This window comes from Amblyomma mixtum, chromosome 4, assembly GCF_055824585.1.
Source record: "Amblyomma mixtum isolate Tamu chromosome 4, ASM5582458v1, whole genome shotgun sequence".
NCBI lineage: Eukaryota > Metazoa > Arthropoda > Arachnida > Ixodida > Ixodidae > Amblyomma > Amblyomma mixtum.
The window spans coordinates 102,744,623-102,750,089 of NC_143015.1; the positions used below are offsets into that span (position 1 = coordinate 102,744,623).

General features: G+C 48.2%; 1 long non-coding RNA gene across 1 annotated transcript; it reads right to left on the minus strand.

Annotated features, from left to right (window-relative positions):
• Positions 1-743: 743 nt before the first annotated feature.
• Positions 744-4,767, minus strand: LOC149347649 (uncharacterized). Its single transcript, XR_016292552.1, has 3 exons — positions 3,561-4,767; positions 1,577-1,880; positions 744-893 (listed from the first exon to the last, which is right to left on the minus strand). It is a non-coding gene; the product is annotated as an uncharacterized LOC149347649 (long non-coding RNA).
• Positions 4,768-5,467: the final 700 nt, after the last annotated feature.

The window sequence follows — 5,467 nt, forward strand, 5'->3', positions numbered from 1 at the left end:
CAGCAATAAGAAACATTTGAAACAAATAACGCGCCAACCACAAAATTGGTGTCTCGACCCCTTTAAAGATCCCCAAGTGGTCAAAATTATTCCGGAGACCTCCACTACGGCACCTCTTTCTTCTTTCTTTCACTCCCTCCTTTCTTCCTTCTCTTACAGCACGGTTCGGTTGTCCACCGAGATAAGCGTGACATTTACAGAATTTCCTCTCCCCAAAACCAAAAATTAGCTGCGGTTCAACTACTGCTGAACTTGGTTAGAGAGGAAAAGCTATCGGGAATCGGTCAAATATAAGCGGCTTGGCGTCTGTAACGTTCAGAGCTTGCCAGACACGGGATAGGCAGCGCACCCACCCTGCCATCCTCACAGGTGGCAGTTCCCAATCAACCGGTGTACATTCATCGGACGTCCGAAGTATGTGCTTCACTGGATACATGGATACCCCTCGGAGATCCACCGACGCCCAAAGGCTCTCATACGGACCTCCGATGGAGATAGAAATATAATTATTCAGACCGCCGATAGATCTTTCCCGGATATCCGCCGGCATTTCTTTTGAGGATATTTGCGGGTGATGCCTTCTCCACAGTCCTGAGGCAAGCCAGAACTACAACCACGAATTAGTACATCTCGCAGGGCCCATGAGCTTAGTAACAGCCCGCAGAGTGTCTGAAATCAGGCATACGCCTTGCCGTATTTCATATGCATTTATGTATAGCAATCAATGACAAAAATGGCAAAGCTTATCAAATACAGACCGATTTTATTATGACATAAAGGCCGTCTTCAGACTTCACGAGAAATTCTTCAAGCTGGCCATACAGTTGGTTCACGCAGTGGGAAGGGTACCGTACAGACCATGGATGAATTTGTAGCCCAACTGGGGACGTTATCTGCAGAAGACAGTCCACACTAAGTAAGCTCAGAATATGTCAACAAAGCAAGCGAATTTGACAGACCACATTCACTTCCATGCAGTGACTCCACTGTGCCAAGCTAGTTATCTTTAGCTGCGAGAGCAAGTTTACATCTTTAATAACTGGTAAGTCGTAAGGAACGAAGACGAGAATATATTTTAAAATGTACACTATTTTGCTTCTACAAAATACAGTGCAAAAACAAGCGCCCTACTGCAAAGAGCTTTATACCAGTTCACGAGAAATGCGTTTACAGAGCAAGACACCACAACTACTCCCTCAGGCAGTCGCAACCATACTGAAGGCCCAGACGATTGCAGTGAGAGTAGGGATCCTTACCAGACAGCTTCAAGCTACACAAGGTAGACTCGGATAAAAGTTTGCAGGATGTGGATTTCCAGAAAAAAAATTTATTTTTACATTGCCTCGCAAGGCAGTCAGCTGAAAATTGTTCATTAAGAGCGAGTATTCATGTCCCCTCATGATTTTAGGCTTTTGATTAAATCGCTTTAGCTAATTGCACACAGATAAGTTTTTCCGACGGACCCTCATCCGGCAAATTTCTATCCATCACTGTACAAGTACACTGCGTGCACAGAGCAAAGAAAACCATATATGCATTATGTGTAGAGGGAAACTTGCACAGAGTTCAAACATACCTGAAGGCTGCTGCTGTACGCTGAGGTACTATATAGCTGCTAGCTCAGGTCGGCCACATCCACGCTGCATGGGCAAGAAAATAAAGTATGAGAGAGAACCTTATAATGCACTTTGTCAACAATGCAGCAACACTGCCTCCTTTCAAACTACATTGCCCACAGGGTTCATTGATGAATCACACACGCATATTTGATGATCCACAGCTTCACAGGAGTAAGGAAGAGAGGTCTGTTCACAATCCAGGAACATGTAGCTCTAGGGGTGCCATATATGGTCCAGCGTTCTGGCTCAGAATTAGGCCCACTGTGCATAAACATGTTTGACAAAGCTATACCAACGCAATGCATGACCTCATTGCAGTCAGTGATTGGGAGATAAGTGAAAAATGTTTGAAGTTTGCAAATCTAGCACAACACAAGTTTTCCTAAACAATGCTACTACATAGTGCAAAGTACTGTGCAGTACATGGTTCGAGACTTCCGTTCGGCAATCCTAATGAACAAGTTGTGCAGCTGTCGAAGCAGACACAAATTTTACATTACATTCTCAACCTACCTGCGTTTTCCATGATGTGTCAAAATTTAGGCACTAATACGTATAACACCAGAGCTTTTTCGCAAGAACTTCATGTGCAAAAGAAGGTCTTTTCGTGTGTGATGGTTTCACATCACATTTGTAGCACAGCCAAGCAACCACAGAACACAAAAACCGCACACTTCAGCAAAAGTAAAGAAGGAAAGAAGCCCCACGTGGCGAAGAACGAGACGATCGCGTTTTGGGCGTGTTGCCCAAAACGTGCTAAAAATGAGAGGGCATTTTGCCCCCCTCCCTCCTATACTTTGTTAAATAACCCGGGTAGCAAAAGCAAGAAAACAATTCTTTTCAAAGCGGGACCATGACAGACATGTGAGGTACTCCATCAGACACTATGCCTAGGCTAACATCAGTAAAGGGAGGGCGATTTCTTTTGTGGAGCCTACTCGGCGAGGCACGAGATGGAAAAATCTCGGGGAGGGGACCGAAGGAGAAGGAGCACGGCGAAGTAGCTTGATTGCGATAGCTGTATCTGCGCTACAATGAGTCTTTTCAGAAATATTTGCGGCCGCGCCTTGCGCGGACAATCCTTTGCTACCAGAGAGGTAGAAAATATTTTCAACCGCAGCGTGGTCAGTGGCCCTTTAAGGCACGGCTGTGTCCAAAATAACGATGCAACCGTTTGCCGTACAGCGTTCCGGTTGGTGTGTGTGTGTGTGTGTGTGTCCTTTCACATTTATCTGCTGAACTTTAGAGCGTTAGCCCTCCTTGTCTCTTTAAAAGCCTCCGAGTTATGCTGATTGAACGGGCAGCCATAGCAACGACATTTTGTTACAGCGTTAAGCTTGACTAGTTGCGTTTCGGGTCCCAGCCTTATGCGTTATAACGCAGATCGTTACCCAGTGGCAGCCATGCTTACCGAGATGGTCACAGTAGGGTATAAAATGGGCACCTCAATTCGAAACGCAACAATGTCAATCCTGTATGTGTGTCTCACCTGACAGGCGTCAAAGTCGGGCCACTTAGCCCTCACATTCGTGTAGAATGCGTGGGCCAATCGCTTGCTGCAGAATATTCCGAATGGAGTCATAGGAGTCAGCTTTTCGGGCAGCACTACCTTAATGGATAAGTTAGATCCTAGCTCACAGCAGAGATACGAACCGGCGACCTCTATACCCCCAATTCTACGTCTTTATGAATATTCATATCAACACTGCGGCTCAATCGTTTGTCGCAGTTTGTTCGGGGTAGTCGCACACGATTTACGATTTCTCGTTTCGGACAGCATGAACTTACTAATTGAGTTGTAGCCTTGGGCACCCCGGAGATTCGAAATAGCGACCTATGATTGATGTGTTAGCGATGGACATTCGATTGCTGCCTCAGCGTCGGCTCTTTTTTTTTTAAGGACTAAGTTTGACTAAAGCCAAGAAAGCCCTTTGCACTTACAGCAGCACTACGAAGAGGTGGTGCCAGTCAGCTCGAGCAGTTCAGGTCAGGCAAGGCGACGTAAGGTACCTCCCACACATCCAAGGCTCCATTGGCTGCCTGCGAACACAACAGGGAAGTGTGTATCGCACTAAACGGCGCATAAAACACCTCCTTCAACCCTGGGTAATTTCGTGCGTTTGAGTTAAAAATGTAGACCGATATTATTTAGCGCCAGTGATTTCATGTCTTGCAACTTTTCCGTTTGGAAACGCCTGAGCAGGTTACAATTACAATTACTCCATCTGAAGCGTTCTTGATTACACTGACCAATTACAGCCGGCAGCCAAGTATCTGAACAATGACAGAAAGGTCACAGATTACTACTGCGCACTCTTCTTTTAATGCGAAAGCGTTAATAGGTTATCACTGTGGCTTTCTGCCATCAAAACAGTGTCAAAAGCGATTGTGGGAAGGAGGCAGAAGAGGGGTGGTTTCGGTGATGCTTGGGGAGAAGTCTACCAGAAGACTTGGAGAGGAGGACTCACCCTGCCAAACGCATTCTCTTCCCCAGCATCGTTAGGTATGATTAAGAGGGGCTACCGCCACAAACATGGATGGAGTTTTAAAATGCTTGCTTCCGTGCCCACCCTACAAAGCATGAGGAATGTTTTTCTTCAGATGTTCCATCAATTCGAATGAGACCGTAATAGGCCAAAAGTGTTAAAACAGGAAACAAAATTCCCGAAGACACTGGTTCTAAAGTGCGCTTAGCGAAAGCCTTTTGGTCAACTCAGATGCATATACCACCATGTTGTACATGGCGCTCCAGTGGAATGGCCACAGTGTTCGCCGATATCCCATTAAATACCCAAAGGTGCTTTTAGTAAATAAGGGACTTTCTGGGCCGCTTCGGAGCCATGCGTCCCTCTCATCAAGCCGGGACCCCCACCCACCCCAAAGCAGAAGCAGACGCCGGGACCCAAAAAAGCCCAGACGCCCACGGCCGGACCCAAGCAGGCTCCGGGGCCCAAGCCCGAACCCAAGAAAGCCCAGTCCGGGCCGCCAAAATTTGTGAAGTCCGGGATCCCGACGAGGCCACCGGTCCTGAAAGCCGAGGATTTCCCACCTCTGGTACCGCGCCAAAATCAGGTGAGCAGTTGGAGTGGGTTAGTCTCTGGGCCTACCCCCCCTCCCTCCCCCACCGAATCCGCCCTACAGCGGCAGGTAGAGGAGCTCAGGCGCCAAAATCAAATTCTCGCCCGTAAAATTCAAGAATTAGAAGCTAAGCAGGCCGGGCAGTCCGAGCCCATGCAGAACGCTGAGCCCGAGGGTAGTGATGACGGATCCTCAGTATCATCTTGCCTAAGTAGCGTCTCGCGGCAAACCGCGGACACGGTGGTCGATTCGGCCCCCGCGGACGCCGGCCGCTTCGAGGCCCTGGAGCGTAAAGCCGAGCAGTTGGAGGAGCGGGTGGCAGCGCTCCCGAACCAAATTATGATTGCGGTCCGCGAGTCCTTTCAGGACATGTTCAGTGCCGCATTAGCTGCAATGCTTCCCGACATTGCGGCCCAGGTGACTCTGTCCTTAAGGCGGTGCAGCCCTGGGTCAGCTCCCAGATAAAAAATTCTCTCTCCTGCGACTCCCCGCAGCTAAAACGTAAAATAGCTCCTCGACAGGCAGCGGAAGAAAGCGGTTCCGGCCCGATAGCCGCGGCGTTGATGCAACCCCTACCTGGGGCTGTGCCGGCCCCCGAACCGAGTGGCTACCCAGCACCGTAAAATAAAAAAAACATCAATATGGCTGGCAAACCTTCTCAGAAAGCTAAAAAATTAGACCAATTCGAAATCATTCAATGGAACTGCAGGGGTTTCAGAGCCTGCAAAAAACGGTCACATCTCCAGCTCTACCTGCAGTCCCTTGGTGAC